General features: G+C 44.0%; 1 non-coding gene across 1 annotated transcript; it reads right to left on the reverse strand.

Annotated features, from left to right (window-relative positions):
- Window positions 1–16,504: 16,504 nt before the first annotated feature.
- On the reverse strand, window positions 16,505–16,610 carry LOC117126977. Its single transcript, XR_004449738.1, has one exon. It is a non-coding gene; the product is annotated as a small nucleolar RNA R71 (small nucleolar RNA).
- Between the last annotated feature and the right edge of the window lie 5,456 nt (window positions 16,611–22,066).

Genomic DNA, 22,066 nt, shown 5'->3' on the forward strand with positions numbered 1-22,066 from the left:
AAGGAGTCCTAGGCGAGAAGCAAGTGGAGAGAACTTTTTCAGAATAAACTTAGCACTTAGAGCAATTTAGGCAATTTTCCGTTTTTGTTATTTCGAGCTGCGACTCAATTAGGTTTAGCCGTCTTAGGGTTACTAGAACTAGGAATCTCGCCGACAGCTCTCGAGCCCAGGCTTATACCTTGTTGTAAACGCTCATACGCGAATTCGGAATAAGATCTTCTTTGCTCTCTTTCTCGATTTATTATACTTTGTCGTTGTTATTCTCGTGTTCTGATTGCTTGACGTGTGGTAATTAACAGATATCCGGGTCCTCTGGGAAATTAGGGTTTTCCTAGTTTCCTTATTTAAACGGAAATCGACAGTGCGAATTTCGGTTCCCACATTTGGCATCTGTCACATTGGGTTATAAATGCATGGACATCGCGAAAAATGGTTGGCCACCAAAATCCTGCTTGGAGAATTTTTGAAACCGTTTTAAAGGTAGCGAAATGTCCTGCATAATCAGCTCCTTGACATTGGTAAATAATGTCTGGAATTTCAGCTTCGGATACGCATCGTCTGTATATGCCATCAGAACAATGCTTATAGAGGTAAGGTTCATCCCAATGATAGCGTCTTAGTTCTCTGAAAAATTTCTTCCTCATATATCCCTTGAGTTCGTCTGGCTCAACCTCAGCTGCCAAATAGTTAACTATATCGGCATACCAGGGTCGGTTATTTGGGTTTCTACCAATCGCGTTTACCTCCCGTGGTGATAATTCCTCAGGTGTGAGATTAAACTCATCACCGGAAACATTAACTTGTAAACCGAAGTTGATCTTAATAGACGGGGGTTCGTGATTTTGGTTATCAGGGAGATGAGAAATTACATCAATCTCGTCATCGATCGATGTATCACAAAGTGAATAGACCGATATGCCATCTCTCTCATCGATCGATAGATCTTCAGATGTGATAGATATTTGACCGACGAAAGATGTATCTATGTGTGCAACATTCTGTGGGAAAGAAATCGTCTATAGGGACATCATCCTCTATCCTTATCCTAGAAAGATGGTCAGCGACTCCATTATCTACTCCTCTCTTATCCTTAATCTCAATGTCAAACTCTTGGAGTAGTAGAATCCAGCGTATGAGTCGAGGTTTAGCATCTTTCTTTTGCATTAAATATTTAATGGCAGCGTGATCAGTGTGAACTATCACTCGTGAGCCAATCAAGTATTGACGGAATTTTTCAAAAGCGTAAACTACAGCCAATAGTTCCTTTTCTGTTGTTGCGTAATTATGTTGTGCTTCATCAAGCGTGCGGCTGGCGTAGTAAATGGCATGTAGCTTTTTATCTTTCCTTTGGCCTAGAACTGCTCCAATTGCGAAATCACTCGCATCGCACATAATTTCGAAAGGAAGATTCCAGTCGGGGGCTTGTACGACGGGGGCAGTGATAAGGGATTTCTTTAAATTTTCAAAAGCTTTCATGCATTCGGGGGTAAAATCGATTTTAATATCCTTGCATAGTAGGTTATTTAAAGGTCTAGCGATTTTGCTGAAGTCCAGTATAAATCTCCTGTAAAATCCGGCGTGTCCGAGAAAACTGTTGGGGCAAAAAACGGTTACGACGGAATTACCACCCGAAAATCCTCGGAGATCGTATTTCCGAAAGAGATAGTAAAAAGAAGGATACAACTTTCGTAAAATATAACCAATACGAAGTTTTTACGAAGAAGTATCCTTGAAGATTCAAACCAAACAAACCAGGCTCGGTCGTTGCGTAATTACTGCGCATACACGCCGTCCGGTCGCTACGTAGCAACCAAGCTCGGGCCGATATCAGCCACTGCATAGCGATCGAACGTCCGACCCACTTGGTCGCTATGTAGCGACCAAGCTCGAGCCAAAGCTTGGTCGCTATGTAGCGACTGAGCGATCGTCCCGCTCGGTCGCTATGTAGCGACCGAGCTCAGCCAAGCTCGGTCTCCACGTAGCAACCGAGAGTTCATCTCTCTCGGTCGCTACGTAGCGACCGACCGCTCGTCCCGCTCGGTCGCTACGTAGCAACCGGGCTCAAGCTGAAGTTCGGTCGTTGTGTAGCGATTGAACTCTTCCGAACATCGACAGACATCAATCCGTGCATTCTCGTTAAACCTTCGAATGCTATCTCCCGAAGACCGTAGCAAGCTCAGTCCATGTTTTCCGCTATCGAAATTCATCGATCAAACTTCGCGGATTAGAAACCGCGGAAAGTTTGTTTCTTTATCAAAAAGATATCGTAGTAAACGTGTCGAGTCGGAACACGGCCCAAAGGGACCTAAAACACGACTCGAGGCCCATCCTACGATTTCTTAAACCAAAAGCCCGTAAACCGCAGCATGGTTTACGCTTGGCCCACAAGGAAGGATAAATGTCAAGTTTCCGCGGATAAATACGGAAATTTTGAAGATAATTGTGAAGGTCGGGAAAAATAGAATATCTCTATTTTTATGCTATGACGGCTTAAAGGCAGAAGAGTAAAAGCGTAAACTGACCTTGGAGCTAGTATATAAGGAGTCCTAGGCGAGGAGCATGGGAGAGAACTTTTTCAGAGCAAACTTAGCACTTAGAGCAATTTAGGCAATTTTCCGTTTTTGTTATTTCGAGCTGCGACTCAATTAGGTTTAGCTGTCTTAGGGTTACTAGAACTAGGAATCTCGCCGACAGCTCTCGAGCCCAGGCTTATACCTTGTTGTAAACGCTCATACGCAAATTCGGAATAAGATCTTCTTTGCTCTCTTTTTCGATTTCTTATACTTTATATTTGTTATTCTCGTGTTCTGATTGGTTGACGTGTGGTAATTAGCAGATATCTGGATCCTCTGGGAAATTAGGGTTTTCCTAGTTTCCTTATTAAACGGAAATCGACAGTGCGAATTTCGGTTCCCACAGTCTGGCGCTAGAAGGAGGGGGTGTACGGATCAATCTAACCCGCAAAAGCCACATCACTCTCAATCAGACATGTCAACTAACGACGCGGATAACGTGCAACCTCCTCTTAACGGAGGCAGCAGCACCGATCTCCACACTCCAGTAGCGGACGTAGCCGCAGCCAACGCACAAGCCAACGCCGCGACGCTCGAGGAGTTTAAAAAGATGTTCGCCATCTATGAGAAAAGGTCGGAAGAACAGGATAAGCTCGTGAATACCTTGACCAAACAGGTTGAAACCTTAACGGCAAGGACCCAAGCAATCCGTCCCCGCGGAACCACCAAAATCTGCGGGAAGAGGCTCGACTTCGCTACCCCACTTGACAGATCAGGAGTCGCGCGGGAACGAACTTTCGGTCAAAACCCTAGCGAGAAATCTCCCATCGAAAAGGGGAACCTGAAAGTCTTCCGCCCCCTGCAAAGGACTCGGAGGATAACAAAGCCGAACACATCGACCTGGATCCTAGCGATGTCTCCAACGACACCGACGAGGACGTCGATAGACATCCAAGATGGTCCAGAAGCCGATCTGCTCGGGAAGGCTCCCCGTTCGAAAAACCAATGACGGAAGAGGAAGAAGTCGCCTATTGGAACGAACAGGAGGAGCTGGCTGAAAGGCAAACCGAGCTCACTCGCAGTAAACACCGACAGACTTGGAAATCTACTGACGAGACATCGGATATCCGCGATCTTCGCGACTACATCACCAAGACTGCGGCAGAAGTGAGGGCCGTAAAGTCTCAAATCCATCATGCTACTAGTGCTGCCCCCGAAATCGATCGACTGTTGGAAGGAGCTCGGAAGACCCCTTTTACCAGTCGCATTTCGGACATGAGGGTGTCCGATCCGGGAAAAATCAAAGTACCGAAGTACGATGGTACGGCCGATCCAAAAGCGCACCTTCAGGCTTTCCACATCGCGATGGGAAGAGCTAGACTGAAGGACGGCGAAAAAGATGCCGGCTACTGCCGTCTGTTCGTTGAAAACCTGGAAGGAGCAGCACTTGAATGGTTCGCACGCCTTCGTCGTAACACCATCGGGAGTTTCCGACAGCTCGCATCGGAATTTCTCAAACAATAATCTGTATTCATAGACAGAGAAACTTCCGATGTTGACCTCTGGAGTCTCTCCCAGAGGGAAGACAAACCCCTCCGCGAGTTTATCAGTCGGTTCAAGCTGGTAATGTCAAGGGTCAGTGGGATAAGCGACAAAGTGGCCATCGACGCGCTGAGAAAGACGCTCTGGTACAAGTCAAAATTAAGAAAGTGGATAACTCTCGACAAACCACGAACGATCCAGGACGCCCTCCACAAAGCAACAGACTATATCATAGTCGAGGAAGAAACTAAAGTATTATCGCAAAAACATAAGGCGGCAAGACCATCCTCAAAAGACGCGGATCCGAAAGGGAAAAAGAAGAACTCTCGTAACGACAAGTACGTCCATCACGAGGGGGAAGATTTCCAAGGGGCACATAAATATGCGATCAATTCGGATCAAGGTCGGACCACGGGCAACACATGGACTCGCAATCAAGGGTATGACGAAAACACTTTCTGTGAGTTCCACTAATCCCGAGGACATTCCACAACCAACTGCAAAGTCTTGGGAGCAAGACTGGCCGCGAAGCTACTCGCTGGAGAGCTCTCGGAAGTAACTAGCGTCAAGGATCTAATCCTCGATTCTGATCGCCCTCCAAAGACGGACAGAAATCCGTCCGCTGAAAAATCCCCTCAACAACACCAGCCTGGGGATAAACGCGGTAGGAGGCCGGACGACAAGGGGAACGATAACAATCGTCGCAGAGTCAATATGATCATCGGAGGATCACAATACTTAGGCGATACTGTGTCGGCCATCAAGGCCTACCAACGGAAGGCAGAGTCGAGTGCAAATTGGCCTACATGGTCCCCTCCCCGAGTTGGCAAAATTGCTCAATCATCTTCACAAAGGAAGAGGCCGGCGGCATCGATCAACCTCACTGCGACCCACTCGTCATAAATCTCGTTATACGAGACTTAGAAGTCGAAAGGGTACTCGTCGACACGGGAAGCACGGTCAACGTAATCTTCCGCGACACTCTCAAACGGATGAGCATCGAACTCAGAGAAGTAATTCCGACGCCAAAACCACTCACGGGTTTTTCAGGCGAAGTATCGATGACTCTTGGATCGATCCAATTGCCAGTCATGGCCAAGGAGATCACGAAAATCGTCGAGTTCCCGGTGGTCGATCATCCCGCTATCTACAACGTGATCATGGGGACCCCATGGCTCAACGCCATGCAGGCAGTTCCGTCAACCTACCACCTGGGTCTCAAATTCCCAACCCCAAGCGGAGTCGCGGCCATCTGGGGATGTCAAAAACAGTTGCGGCTATGTTTCCTCGCATAGCACAAGTTAAGGCAAATCACGGCTTCTGCAACGGCAAACGGCAAACGCACGAAGATAGATCGATCTTCGGCCAAAAGCGCCCCGAGAAAAGACGAATTAAAATCGTCTACCGACGCAAACGCATCGGACGTCGAAACTCGACACAAGTCCGAAGCCCACGCTACAACTGAACCGGAACATCCAGAAAATAGCGTTGACCCAGCCACGATCGACACGGTCAAGGCGGACATCGCGACATCTACCGCCGAGTAAGAACACTCGCAGCATGAAACAGAAGTACGAGATGGCTTGATCCTCGAAAGGGGTACGTAGGCAGCTCATCAAAAGACGAGTTCAGCTATCCCCCTCTCTAAAAAAAGGGGGGGGAGTGGGTGCGTATACTCGTATACTCCCACTTAGAAAAATCGCCATTATTGTAATCGAGTTTTTAGAAACTTCAAAAACTTTTACAATATACATTGTCCTTTTTATCGAAAACGCTTACGCTTCAGTAAAACACAAAAGAAACTTTCAGGACACGCCTGGAAACATTAAGACTCTTGTCTGCGGCCTCATCCGGCCCAAAAATCGTAAAAATCATCATCTTTCAAACATTCAAAAATACACGTACAATCCTCGAAATAACTGCGAGACGTCGCAAAAGTTAAAATTCGAGGATAATACTAACAAATTGTCCGAACGCGACCACCAAAACCTTACACCCCGTTTGTCGATTGGCCCCGACAAACACGCTAGCCGTCTTAAACAAACGCAATTCGATCACTCTTTTGATCTTCAAAACGTCCAGCACAAGGACAAAAGCGCGCTACAACAAAAATCCGAAATTTTGGTTTAGCACTTCCAGTTGACTCTGAGAAGATGCTCGATTCGTACCATACAAGTCATATAAGCCGAGAACCTATCGCGGACTTTAAATCGGTACGAGTCAGGAAGAAATCGCAACAGGAAAAACGATAGCCGGCTAGTCACCGCACAAACCTTAACCGAAAATAAACCTAGGTCTTGCCCTAAACCCAACGCTCTTGTCTCAAACATCTCAAGGCATGATATCTAAAAGATACGAAATCCTAAACCATGTCTCTCCGTTCATTTCTCAATGTTCTCGAAAATCGTAAAGATGGATAATTCTTACGAAAATCACGAACGAACCAACAGATTGGACGTCTCATCGGAATTGAATATGAGACGACAACTCATATTTACTTCGAACCTACTCAGGAAAAACTCAAAAAACGAAATATTCATCATATAAATAACCGCGTAAAGCGGCAAGGGGATTCGAAGCCACCAACGGCCAGTCCTGATAAGCAATAAAAACGGCCAAAACAGGCCCATACAAATCTCTCGGCCACACTCGGCTATAAACATAAAACAGAAAGACGAACATCTTTCTTTCGATAACTACTCCACCGCTCATAATCCAAAGTCAAAGTCCCCGGACAACGAAGCACCGAACGCATCTGCGGGACGATCCACTTCCTCGCCACCATCGGGAAACCCGGTCGAAACCTCCTCGGTATCAGGGGAAACCGGGATAGAATCCTAGAACCCTTGAATCCGCTCGTCGATCGGAGGGATAAGCGCCTCAGCGTGGGCACGTTCATTCATCCCACTCTTCATCAAGCTCATTTCGTCCTCAAACACGTAGTCATCGGCTTGCGTCCTCCAAAACTTCCGACCAAACCGCGGCACTCACGGAAATCACCCACCGAGGTAAAGGCGTTCTTGAGGTTCCCATACTCAACCTGGAATTGAGAGGCACGAGTCTTCATCACCTCGACGATTTCTCTTTTGCCTTTCATTTCCGCCTTATGAACAGCCCGCGCATGATCACGAGTAAGTTGCGCTTCTCGCTCCAAGATCTTGCCTTGCACACGAGCGACATCTCGTTCCGCTTTCTCCGCTTTGAAATGATAGATCATAGCCTCCCTATGACTCGCTTCAATGGCCGAGCCAAGCAAGTTAAGGCCCTGAGAAATCAAGTAACGCATTGTAAGCAGAAAAGGAAAAACATAGGCAATCATGAATATTTTCGAAAAAAATCATACTCCGTTGATGATTCGGGACCCTTCCGCGATGATTTTCGGCCTCGTCGACTCTTTCGCAGGTGGGGGAGCATCAAAACCCGGGGGTAGACCGGCAAAGAAATCATCAAAGTCCGGGATAGGGGCCTCGCTCGAGCCACTCCCATCACCATAAGCTAGGTTCGGATCCCATCCTGGAAGCATAGAGTCATCCATCAAAAATTCTATATCGCCAAGGTCGACATTTTTTCCCTTCAAAGAGCTCGACTCCGGCACGGCTGGTGGGGCTACAGCGGGACTCTGGTCATCAGGTTCAGAGTCACTTCCCGTGTCCGCAACCGAGGCAGGACCAGGGTGCACGAACCTCAGTGCCCTCCGAACCCTCTTCGGCGTAAACGAAGTCCAAAAGAAGGGACCATTCCTGAGAAGATCCCTCACCTCAATAGTGTCCTCAGGGAACGGAGCAAGAGGATTGATGAAAGGACGATCGTTCGGTAACCTCCGGAACAGTGGAATGCAACTCTCTTCCACGAGTTGAAGTTCGAAATGAACTTCTTAACCACTGACATAAACTTCCGAGGGACCAGCCTATGCTTGTCCGTATCTTTGACGAGTTGAAGCCTCAAAAGCGCTTCAAAATGGTCGACGGAAAGGGAAAGGCCATGCTCGTAGCTCAGGATCAGGATCCCAATAAAGTGCTGAATGGCAAGGGAAGTCAACTGGCTTATCGCAACCTCGAAACGGTCCAATACTCGAACGAGGATTTCGGGGATTGGGAACCATAAGCGACAACGCACTACGAACGCCACGTAGCAAGTGAAGTAACCCTCTGGGGGGCTGTTAGCACACTCTCCGGGATAGGGAACTCGGAACTCCACAGCATCTGGGATATGGTAGAACGATCGCATGGTCGCAAGAAACTCGTCGGTTTTCCTGCTTGCATCCTCTTTCTGGACTCCGCGATGTGTCAGAACCGGGAACGACTTCTCTTTGGGAGGAGTCATCGAACCGTAATGAGCAACCCACCATGCCTCGTTCTCGGCGGGATGTACCGAGTGAGGCACGAACTCCATCTTCGGAACGATGAGCTCTTCATAAGCACTCGCAGACGAAGACCCTTTTTTCGCAACCTTTTTCTTGCTCGACATCTTTACACTTCTCTTGGGAAAATAGAGGAAAAGGGTGGAGAGAACAGAAGGAAAGTTTTTCTTAAGACAAGAAAGTGAAAAAAATTGTGAAACAAGTTACCTCCCTTCTTATAGGCATGAGGATTTACTATTCAAGCTCGGACTTTCGGATATTAATTCCATCCATCACGCCTAACTTGCCAAACATGCCTAACCGCACGCTAGGATCCTACGATGCATGATCTTAACGGGCTGGGGGGCTAACTGTTAGGGCCAAAAACGGTTACGACGGAATTACCACCCGAAAATCCTCGGAGATCGTATTTCCGAAAGAGATAGTAAAAAGAAGGATACAACTTTCGTAAAAGATAACCAATACGAAGTTTTTACGAAGAAGTATCCTTGAAGATTCAAACCAAACAAACCAGGCTCGGTCGTTGCGTAATTACTGCGCATACACGCCGTCCGGTTGCTACGTAGCAACCAAGTTCCGGCCGATATCAGCCACTGCATAGCGATCGAACGTCCGACCCACTCGGTCGCTATGTAGTGACCAAGCTCGAGCCAAATCTCGGTCGCTACATAGCGACTGAGCGCTCGTCCCGCTCTGTCGCTACGTAGCGACCGAGTGCTTGTCCCGCTCGGTCGCTACATAGCGACCGGGCTCGCGCTGAAGTTCGGTCGCTGTGTAGCGATTGAACTCTTCCGAACATCGACAGACATCAATCCGTGCATTCTCGTTAAACCTTCGAATGCTATCTCCCGAATACCGTAGCAAGCTCAGTTCATGTTTTCCGCTATCGAAATTCATCGATCAAACTTCGCAGATTAGAAACCGCGGAAAGTTTGTTTCTTTATCAAAAAGATATCGTAGTAAACGTGTCGAGTCAGAAGACGGCCCAAAGGGACCTAAAACACGACTCGAGGCCCATCCTACGACTTCTTAAACCAAAAGCCCGTAAACCGCAGCATGGATTACGCTTGGCCCACAAGGAAGGATAAATGTCAAGTTTGTGCGGATAAATATGGAAGTTTTGAAGATAATTGTGAAGACCTGGAAAAATGGAATATCTACATTTTTATGCTATGACGGCTTAAGGGCAGAAGAGTAAAAGCGTAAACCGACCTTGGAGCTAGTATATAAGGAGTCCTAGGCGAGGAGCATGGGAGAGAACTTTTTCAGAGCAAACTTAGCACTTAGAGCAATTTAGGCAATTTTCCGTTTTTGTTATTTCGAGCTGCGACTCAATTAGGTTTAGCCGTCTTAGGGTTACTAGAACTAGGAATCTCGCCGACAGCTCTCGAGCCCAGGCTTATACCTTGTTGTAAACGCTCATACGCAAATTCGGAATAAGATCTTCTTTGCTCTCTTTTTCGATTTATTATACTTTATCGTTGTTATTCTCGTGTTCTGATTGCTTGACGTGTGGTAATTAGCAGATATCCGGGTCCTCTGGGAAATTAGGGTTTTCCTAGTTTTCTTATTTAAACGGAAATCGACAGTGCAAATTTCGGTTCCCACAAAAACTTTGCATGTCCTTAACAGTTTTGGGTGGAGGTAAACTGGTCATTACTTCAATCTTAGCTCTATCGACCTCTATTCCAGCGGTGGAAACCCTATGTCCTAACACTATTCCATTGTTTACCATGAAATGACATTTTTCCCAGTTTAGGACAAGGTTCTTTTCTTCGCATCTTTCCAATACTTTGCATAAATTGTCGAGGCAACTCTTAAAATCTGATCCATAGACTGAAAGGTCATCCATGAATACCTCCATGAAGTCCTCGATCATATCCGTAAAGATTGACATCATACAACGTTGGAATGTAGTGGGCGCGTTACATAGATCAAATGGCATTCTGCGATATGCGAAAGTTCCATAGGGGCATGTAAACGTTGTCTTTTCTTGATCATCCGGGTGTATAGAAATTTGGAAAAATCCGGAATATCAATCAAGAAAACAGTAATACTGGTGATTAGCTAATCTCTCCAGCATCTGATCAATAAAGGGAAGGGGAAAATGGTCTTTCCTAGTAGCAGCATTCAATTTCCTTTAATCAATGCACATCTGATGACCAGTAACGGTACGAGTCGGAATGATTTCGTCCTTTTCATTCTTCACTACAGTGATACCTCCCTTTTTGGGTACAACATGTACGGGGCTTACCCATTTGCTATCCGAAATAGGGTAAATAACTCCAGCATCGAGGAGTTTTATAATTTTCTTTTTAACTATTTCCTTTACATTCGGATTCAATCTCCTTTGCTGTTCTGTTGACGTTCTAGCATCATCTTCCAAGTTAATCCGATGCATGCAAAGATCGGAAGAATACCCGATCGCTTTCCTGTACTTGCGTAATTTATTCAGCAATAAAGCAAGTTCTCCGCTAGTGAGATTGGCGTTGACAATAACAGGGTAGGACTGGTCATAAAGGTAAGCGTACTTAAGACCGCTGGGTAGAGGTTTTAATTCTACCTTTGGTGCTTTATCTTTAGACCAATTTGATTGCGAGGGAGGTTGTCGATCGACGGTATCTTGAAGGTATCGAATGATGACAACTTCAGAATCATCATTTTCTTCTACGTTTGCAACTTCGATGCTAGCGTCCATTAGTTGCATGTGATCGTCTGTCCTATCTGATATGCTGAAAACTTCATTTTCCACGTGGTTAAGGGTGTCCTCTAAGGGATTGTCTGAACACATGTTAGATGCAGACGTCAATGATTGCTCCAGCTGTAGAAGGCCTGGTCATCTATTAGGGGTCGCTTAATCTATTAGGGGTCATCTATTAGGGGTCTCTTTCATCCTCAGAAACTTTTTCCACGTAGAAGGCCTGGTCATCTATTAGGGGTCGCTTAATCAGTTTTTCCATATCAAAAGTCATCGAGATATCCCCTATGTTCAAATTAATTTGTCCTTCTTTGACGTCAATGATTGCTCCAGCTGTAGCTAGGAATGGCCGACCCAGAATGAGGGGGTCTTTGGGTTCTTGTCTGTATTTCAACACAACAAAATCCGTAGGCACGATGCAATCATTAATCTTTATGGGAACATCTTCGAGAATTCCTTCGGGTACCCTAATAGATCTATCAGCTAAAACCAGGGTGATCGGAGTTGGCATAAACTCTTTATATCCTAACGTCACTGCAACAGAGTAAGGCATAAGGTTCACGCTAGAGCCGAGGTCACATAATGATCTAGGGAAGCGCGTGTCTTCTATTTTACAATCAAGGACGAAACTACCAGGATCTGATCTCTTCGCTGGAGTTTCTCCTTTAATCATAGCACTTACTTCTTCTGAAATCATCATCACGCTATGTTCTGCAATCAGATAGTTTGGAGATGTCATATCCTTTATATACTTCTTAGTTGAAGGTGCTATTTTTATAGCATCACTAAGGGACATCTCGACAGTAATCTTATCTAAGTCTATTGCCTTTTCTTTATCCTTTTCGTCCTTAATCTCCGTATCTTCTTCTAGTTCTAAGTCTATTGCCTTTTCCTTAGCCTTTTCAGCGGTGGTTTTCCGGTTCTCTTGAGATGGATTTGGGTCAAGATCGTTAAGAAGAATAGGATGAGAGTTGCTTTTCCCGGTCTTGTCGGCGTCGTCAGGCTTTCCAACATCTGAGTTATTCCTCGTATCTTCTGTGAGGTTTTTCCCGCTGCGCAGCATTACGGCACTGACTTGACGTCTTGGGTTTAGACAGTTCTTCCGGAAAGACATCCAGTGTCTCTCTTTATGGCAGTTGCAATCTCAGCTACCTGACCTTCTAATTTTCGGATAAGTTCTCCTAAAGAATCTGCTTTCTCCATCAATTCTCCATAAACCATATTTATCTTTTCGTAAAACTCCGATTTTGTCTTATGGTTGCCAGTATGAGCTTGTCTGATATTGAACCTCTCTCTTCCAGTACGTGATTTTAAAGTAGTGTCATAAGCTTGGGTAAAGCTGTCGACATGAAGCACAGAGTAGGGATCAGAGCAGTTCGTTCCTTCATCCGAATAATCATCGGTGTCAGACAAAACGTTGTCGTCGATCTGGGCTATATCAGATCGGTGTTTGTTTTGAAGAAAGGAATGAAAGGATTTAAGGGAATTCTTAATTTCTATTAAATCAGAATTATCTTTTGGACTTGTAGTTTTTTCTATCTCTTCATCCATCTTTTCATAGGATCTTCCCGTTGTCATATTCTTGATAAGGCGTCTAGCTCCTTCGGGATTCCTAGTGATGAAATTTCCATCACTCGCTGCATCGAGTGTGGTTTTATAGCTCAAATTAACACCTCCATAAAAGATGTTAAGAAGTTGTGGTTCTGAATAACCATGATGGGGACATTCAAGTTCATAGCCTCTGAATCTTCCCCAGACGTTTTTAAACGATTCGCGTGGACCTTGGCGAAATGTAGAAATTTGTTTTCTTACTTCCCAGTAGCGTTCATCAGTGAAAAATTCTCTAAGGAAGGCTCTTCTAATCTCTTCCCAACAAGTGAGTGATCCTGTTGCTAAACAGTTTAACCACCTGAGGGCCTCTCCTTCTAGGAAGAATGAGAATAGTTTGCAACGATCATATTCATCTGGTATTAATTCTTCCAAAGTTTCAATGTGATCTTGTGGGTGTTCTGGGAGAGATCCACGGAATGGGTTTTGACGAACCATACGGATGTAATCTGCGTTAAACTTAGATTTCTTGGTATCGTCTCCTGGTATTTTAATAGCGGACCTATTGGAATAGGTCCTTCCAGGATCAAGGTAGTCTTGTATGGACAATTTTATATCTTCACTATTAGTTAAGGGTGGAATTTTCCTTAACAGGGATTTCAGTCCCCTGTTCAGTTTGGCTAGTTTCATTGCTCGTTTGACCATTTAGTTCGGTTTGGACTACTTTCTCATTAGTAGACTTGGTAAGAGAAAACTTACCTGCTTCCGGCTGGGGAGTATCGATCGATGTCGGCAGCTCCGTTTCGATCGATTCTTCTGACTCATCGTCGCTCGATGGAAACGTGTCTACGTTGATCGATGGTTGGTCGCGCTCTGTGTTCTCCATTCTTTGTGTCTGAGTAACAGATTAAGAAAGAAAACTTTAGCAAGATTTTCGTAACAAGTCTATACTAAATTCTAAATTAAATCTAATGGTAATATAAAAGAGTCCCCGGCAACGGCGCCAAATTTTATATCACTCAAATTACCCTAAAGAGTGTTACTCTCATCAAAAGAGGTTCAGATGTAGTACTTAGGGATCGAATCCACAGAGACTCTAGGATTACTCAACAGACTTAAATAATTAGAAATGAAGATAGACTAAAAAGTAATAATAGTTTTAAAAGCAATAAAAGATAAATCGAAAACAATAGTGATTCAATAGATTGAATTGAAGTGGTTTCAAGATTGGGAAATCAGCTAGATTCATGCAATTCTCAGGTATAAAACGTATGCACTTAGTTTAGACTAAAGAGTTTGATGGTTTTCGAACTAAACAATGATTTAACCGGATAGGTTATCTTCGCTAGATCTCGGATCTCAACTGTCGTATTTTGATCTCGAGAGAGTGTCGATCGATGTGACTTAATGTACATCGACCGATACACCTTTGTAACGATCGACCGACAGAACGATAGTTGCGTCGATCGACGGTTATTCTAGCGAGCTTTGCGAACGGGTTTAACTTGTTCTCTAACCTTCTCAGACCAACTTTTGTTGCGCCTGAGTTAGTAAGATCACGCAAATGGGTTCAGGTATTGAGGGGAAACGGTTAGTTGGACTCAATTAATCTTAAGATCTAAAATGAAGGTGATCAATCTTAATTTTAGCATTAAGTCCATAAGCAATGAAAGAACAATCAAAACACGTTTTTGATTGTCATATTAGCAGTACATAATTTCAACCATGGTGAGAAACCTAAATCTAACAATTGGTTTACTCAAATATATTCATGAGAGACAAAGTCATGATGGTGTGAAATAAACTCAAATGAAACATAGAACACAAATAGATAGAGTAATAGAAATAAAGGAGTTCAAGATCTTCTCTGTTTTGCAGTCTCAGATCTATCTCTCCATTCCTAAGCTCTCCTAATGGTAGCCAAAATGCTCCTCTCGAAAACTAGGTTTTTTGCAAGTGTCTCCTATAAATGATACAAAACCCTAGTACATATAGCCTATGATATACCTTGGATTTTACCCATTTTTATCCATGGTATATAAGTACTTTACTATATTTATATCTATGTTTTCTACTCTTCTAAGTATGTTTTCAGGTTCAGGTGCATTTCAGAGTAAAGCTATGACTTTGGAGCATTTTGGAGCTTAATGGACATTTCACCCGAGCTGACAACTTAGAGGTCGACGAGAGGAAGAATAATCGATCGATGCGCATCAGTGCTGACGATCGATATCAGGAAATGCCTCGACAGATGAAGATTAATATCGATCGATGTACACAAGTACCATCGATCGATGTCGAGATACCAGACGCGACATATTAGATTCAGCAGACTTAAAAACCAAGGCGAAGCCAAATTACCAAAATGCCCTGACGAGTTTTTAACCTAGTAGAATATATACTGCAAGTGTTTTGACGGCAGAGGGAGAGCTTTTCTTTCTAGACCTAGTTTTGTTACAAGTTTCATTTGGAGAGAAGATCACTTGTGATTGGAACTCCTTGTTTCTATTTCTTTTCATCTATTCTATGAGTTTCTATTTGTCTATTGACATGAATTGCTTTATAGACTATCGATCGACACTCTCTTGTGTCTGCATCTAACCGGTGAGACACAAGATCTAGTCTGTTAACCAGTGGTACATGCGACATCTGATCACTGAGTTAAGCGAATGAGCTCTAATATATCATGCATGCAACAGTTAGGCATCTATAGGAATTATAATCTCCAACACCTGAATAGTGGCCCTGCATCTAATATCATTTCCAACCTAAGTTACATTTATCATTTACTCGCTTGTTACTATTGCTATTTCATTAAAACATTACAACCTTTAGAATTAATAAACACTAGATTTAATTGTTGCCTAGCTCCTTGTGGATTCGATCCCTAAGTACTACATCTGAACCTCTTTTAATGAGAGTAACACTCATTAGGGTAATTTGAGTGGTATCAAATTTGGCGCCGTTGCCGGGGAGCTTTGATCGCCATTAGATTTAGTTTTATTGATTCTTATTCTTTTCTTTACCCCCTTTTCTAATAGTCTTTCTTTTTCTTGTCTTTTCAGGTGCATGCCCAGCGGTACTAGAAGCAACAAGGAGAACGACTTGCTGTTCTCAGACGATCATGCTCATTTGGAACGCACCATCCGTAGAGGTCAACGTTCCACATCACTCGACGCAACCACTTCGTCGTCGATCGATACGCACAATCAACCGTCGACCGACACCAGACCGTCATCGTCGATCGATCCCAATCGTTCGACAACGATCGATACTACACCGCGACGTCGATCGATATCGTGTCGTCAAAAATGGTAAACATTATTATTCTAACTCAGGATGAGAAGGAAAACCTGTATGACCAGGCCGGTCATCTGCGTAATGCAACAGGTCAGAAAATAGATGCTCAGGGAACTGTAATCCCTGATGCTGATGCTACATGAGCTGCTCAACCTGTAGATGAGGACGCTCGATCGAAACCACTGGCCGACTACAATCGCCCAGATGAGTACTATTCCAACAGATCAGCTATTCGACTTCCGGAGATCCAGAAGCAGAATTTCGAGCTGAAGCCTCAATACTACACTATCGTATCGCAGATACCCTACTCTGGGTTACCGCACGAGCATCCTATGGACCATCTGGAACGGTTCGAGGATCTAATCGCTGCTATTCGGATGGAAGGAGTCCCCGAAGATTACCTGCTGTGCAAACTCTTCAGATACACGCTGAATGGAGAAGCGATGCACTGGCTTAGGCAGCAACCCACATGATCTTTAACATCCTGGAGCGACATCAAGAATGCTTTCTTACGAAACTTCTTCAATGAGGCGCGCACTGAAGAACTTCAGAACAAAATTTCCACATTCTCGCAGAAGGCTGGAGAGTCCTTCAAAGATGCGTGGATTAGATTTAGTTTTTTCCAGCGAGACTGTCCACACCACGGATTTAATGAAGTGCAGCTGCTAAGAACTTTCTTCCGAGGTTTCGCCTTATAGTATCAAATGGCTCTTAATACGGCGAGTGAAGGAAACTTCACTACTCGGAATCCGTTGGAAGCTGTGAGACTTATCTAAAACCTTGCTAACAGCAGCAGCACCAAAAACACTGACTCTGAACGGAAGAAGTCTGTAGCCTCTATCGGGAAGGAACAGATGGACGAAGTAAGAGCTAAGTTTGATGTGGTGCACGAGCTTCTTAGGAAGCAAGTCTGTTCAGCTGAAGGAGAAGTAGCAGATACGGAAGGAGAAGAAGATGTGAACTACATCGGAGGTACTGGATTTCAAAAATTTTGGAAACCAGGGCGGAAATATAAACTTCTTTGGAAATGGCCAAAGAAGTAATCAAAATTCACAATTTCAAAAACTCTTCAACAACAGCAAGAGCAACTCAAACTCTTACTACCAAAATCCACCACCCAACACTCAGGAAAGCAAGATCGAAGAGATGCTTGATCGAGTACTGTTGGGATAACAACAAATCACCGTAGATTTCAAAGGTAAGATAGACTCTGCCTACAACAATCTGAACACCAAAATCGAGACCTTAGGGACTCAGGTGAGAAAACTTGAAACCCAAGTAATTCAGACGGGCGAGACTATAAAGAGGCAAGAAGCTTTCGCTAGAGAGGCAGGAGCCGACAAAGGAAAACACCACGTAAATGCCATCATAGATGATGATTTCTGGCAAGTGGTGAGAAATGAAAAGCTTGAAGAAGGAGATTTCGAAATCGAAAGTTCCATGAGTCTCGGCGGATCCCAATGGTGTCGACCGATGTCGATGAACTCGCATCGATTGACAGACCATGATGAAGATCGATGGACGGATTACTCCAGTCATCGATCGACGTCGTCTGCCAATTCGACTGAATGCAATGCGGTTCGAATTCTAACTCATGAAGAATTTACAGCTAAGCATCCTCACCCATCCTCCTCTTTCTATGATAAAATCGATCGATCGGTTGAGCCAACCATCGATCGGCAGAGTGAGCCCGACGTCGATCGTCACAACACACTTCCCATCGATCGACAGGCACCTCTTATATACCGAGTGCGGTTACCCTCAATCGATAATGATTACATCAATGCACTCAGACCACCACCTAAACCATTAGCAAACCCACCCGAACCAAAACCCAACCCTTTAAATAGTTCACCAGAATCTGTTCAAGAAGAACAAGAATCTGAAGGGAGAAGGTTAAGGAAAAGAAAGGAGAAGATTCCTAAAAACCTTAAGAGGGAAGCTAACGATAAGGAGATGGATGGTTTCACTAAACGAGTCCTCAGAATCCCAATCGAAAAACCTTTTGATGAAGCTTACTTCACACACCGGTTGTGGATGTTCTTCAGAGAAACAAAGGTAACTGAGGAGGACATTAGGAGAATGTTTCATCAAGTCAGAGAGAAGATGAAACACAGGATCACATTGACGAAGAAGAGTGATCCTGGGAAGTTTGCAATACCATGCGTAGTCAAGGGTGTTGAATTTCCCCATTCAATGTGTGACACAGGAGCATCAGTTAGTATCCTCCCTAGGATCATGGCAGACCAGCTTGGTTTGAACATCGAACCCTCAACAAAATCCTTCACCTTCGTGGATCTTTCAGAGAAACGATCAGGAGGCATCATAAGAGATCTGGAGGTACAGATTGGTAATGCCCTTGTCCTTGTAGATTTTCATGTCTTAGACATCGAGCTTAACTGGAACTCTTCACTTCTGCTTGGAAGATCTTTCCTAGCTACAGTTGGAGCTGTATGTGACATGAACAAAAACAAATTGTGTCTAACGCTCATAGACCCAAAGAGAAAGGTCATTAATTCTCTGGAATGTGAGAAAGAACTTGGCTTCATTGGCGCATGCCATTGTGGAGCAGAGTATGAATCGGAGTACGAAACAGAGTACTCGGAATCGATCGGCACCCCAACATTTCCATCGATCGATTCCAATGTGTCAATGGTGACCGATGACCACAACTACACGTCACTCGACGTAATGCACCCACTTGACCATTTCGCTTCACCAAATCATTGTTACCAACATTTTGCCTTCCAACCTCCAACCAGGAGAGGACATGATGATTATTCCATAGGCAGTTGGACAAACAGTGGTTTCCATGAAAGTTTTGCAGTTGACACTGTAATTACTTCACCTAATGAGGAACATACCGAGGAATATGATGAGGATTACTGGAAAGTACGCGCAATAGAAATGTCTTTGCAGGATGAAAGACTTGAAACACATAAGTTCACCAACACGTTTCCAACATCGTTCGACGCTGTGCACTCCACATCGGTCGATACCCACCCTCGTCCAGCAAAACAACCGCTCACATCGATCGACACCCACAAAGGAACATCGATCGATATTTGCACCGCAGCGAAAATCCAGGAGCAGGAGAATATTCCCTCCCCAACTAGGTTTATAGATACCTATATAAATCATTTTGCACCTTCGAAACCACCTACACACATCAGAGCAAACAAACAAGCAAAAAAGATGAACACTCTTCCTTCTACATCAACAGAAAAATCCATGAAGAGCAATCATCTCAAGAACAAAAGTTCTGCAGAAATTACACTGCCATCAATCGATGTAACTGTATCTACATCGATCGATACTACTCTAAACCCTAATCTTTCTATTTCTAAATTGAATGATTATGCAAACATTGACTACGGTTTTCTAACACCTGATGAATTTGATATTTTCAGGGACACAGATGACAACGCACGTGCAATGGATGGAAGGATTTTACAAGTGTCCAGAGAGGACATAGCAGACATCCTTCAAGTAGCCAATGGACCTGACAACCTATTCTCACAGCAACGTGGCACTCCAGACGTCATTCAAACAGATCATAACAACCACGCAGGAGTCGCCACAACAGAGATCAACCCAGATCTACCACGCCAACCAAAAGGGCAAGCATCGATCGACGGTACAACGGAGACATCGATCGACAGGGTAACACCAACGTCGATCGATATGGATGAACCGACGTCGATCAATAGACGGTATGAATGTGGGAACCGCGCTTTCGACATGTATGGAGCCAGAAAGTTCACTTGGGAACAAAGGGACGAATATGGAGTCTACAGAGATGAGCGTGGACACGCACGAGGCGCAGCTGGTGAGATGATACCTGTCACAAAGGACAGCATCAGAAAAATACTGGAAAGAGCATCTCTTTTTGAAGAGAGCCACATCTGTTTTCCAGAACATGCCACTTCCTTCACACTCACAAGACTGGCACCAGAACTCTACACCAAAGATGAAATCGATGAGATGGTGTTTGGTATTTGTGGAGCTCAGGAGAAACTGGGAGAGGAGCTCAAAACTTTGGTAGAAGATACACATCAGCCTTTGGATAGAGGTTACAATGAGCTTTTCAGATGTATGGCAGAAATGAGGACATAAATTGAGAGTTTACGTCAGCAACTTGAGACGGAAGGTACGACCTCAGCATCGATCGACGCACCACGTGCAACATCGATCGACGTCAGTCTTCCTACAGCTCAGATCCCTGCAGAACCGCAATGTTCAACACAACACAGGGATGAATGGGAAGTCTCATACATCGACACAAGGATAAACGACATTTACTGCCCTCTCAACAACAATGTGGACTGGCTAAGCACTAAAATCGAGCTACTACAGTAAGATCTGGACACCATTCGCAAAAAGGACCAACAACCAGCCACATCGATCGACATGTGCACCTTCACATCGCTCGACGCCAAAGTCTCAGCAATGAATGAGAGGCTGAGGACTTACGAGGATATGCATGACCGTTTTATATCACCAGTCATGATAGATTTAAACAAATTTTCTAGTCAATTACTTCATGCCCAAAAGGATATTGAGAACATTACTAATCAAAGTTTTTTGTAGGCAAAATCAGCATCGATCGACAGGCTACGAGGACCTTGGATCGATGGCAAGAAACTTCTTTACACAGCAGCAGAAGTTGACAAGATCACATCCAAGATCTACACTGCTCTAGACACCACGGAGGAATGACTTGACACACGCTGCGATGACATCTACTTTCCATTCGACAACAAAATCAGTGGACTAGACAACCACGCAGAATGGCTACAGAAAGAAGTCAAAGTCATTCAGAGGCAACTCGCAGCACAACACCAGATATCAGCATCGATCGACAGGACAATATCAAAATCGATCGACGGCAACTCGCCGAGATCGACCAATGAACACATAATCGCATCGATCGACGCCGAGTCTATACCAATCGGCGAGCAGCTGATACACAAGACAGTAGAGTCATTGCAAAAGAAACTGACAAATCTTTCAGCATACGCCTATGACAACAAAGGCTGGCACCAGGTCATCATTGACAACATTCAAGAAAGGCTACAGAACATCTCCAATGTACTTGAGAAGATGGATGACAAATGGACAAGAAATGATGAGGCCACAAGAAGTTTCATTGCATCTTGGTCCAGAATGCGCAGAGAAGACGTGGATGCCTTCTTTCAAACAAGCAGCTTCTTCTCCACCCAATAGCCAATCACTACCACAGTCAAGCTAAATGACTATAACCAAGCGCTGAGTGGGAGACAACCAACTATTAGGTATTTTACATTGGTTTTATTAGCTAGCATTTAATTTCTTTCGTTTTATTGCTTTCAGATTTAGGAGACTCAAGTACGAGGACCTGAATATCGACCGACGATGAAACATCGACATCGTTCGACATAGGCAACCACACGACGATCGATGTAACACTTACACATCGATCGATATCTAATCCGGTCAGATGTATCTTACCTACTTGTTACATTTCATACATTATAAACTATTCATCATAACTCCGGCTGAGTTACACTGAGACAGTGAAATTTAAGTATGGGGGGAGATTTACTGATATAATTTATTTTATTCTTATGTAAAAAGGAATTTCAAATAAATTATGCTTAGCTAGGGACTATAATCCTATATTGATTTAAACATGAATATCTAACCAATCTTTAACACAATTTTAGATTTACTGATTGCAGATAGCACTAAAGATGCTAAAGCGGATCAACCTATCAACTACACACTTACCTTGAACCGTATGAAGTAACCAAAGCTGATTTCCAACACTAAACCTGACATAACCGCTTGTCTTGGGGCTTGGTATACATGAGATCGGATTCTTCAGACAGGTCTGGAAGGTAACGCCTGGTTTAGATTATTTATCACATTTTCTCTCTCTAGATTTCGACCCTAGATTAGTTAGTGAGTATTAAAAAAAAAATATATATATATATAATAAAAAATAAAAATAAATAAATAAATAAGATCTATTGTTTAATTAGGATGAGTCTGAACAGGACTTGGTGGCTAAAACCATTAAGGCTTGATTCATAAAGACTCAAATAAAAGAGTTCGAAACGGGAC

Source organism: Brassica rapa, chromosome A07, assembly GCF_000309985.2.
Source record: "Brassica rapa cultivar Chiifu-401-42 chromosome A07, CAAS_Brap_v3.01, whole genome shotgun sequence".
In the NCBI taxonomy this organism is placed as follows: domain Eukaryota; kingdom Viridiplantae; phylum Streptophyta; class Magnoliopsida; order Brassicales; family Brassicaceae; genus Brassica; species Brassica rapa.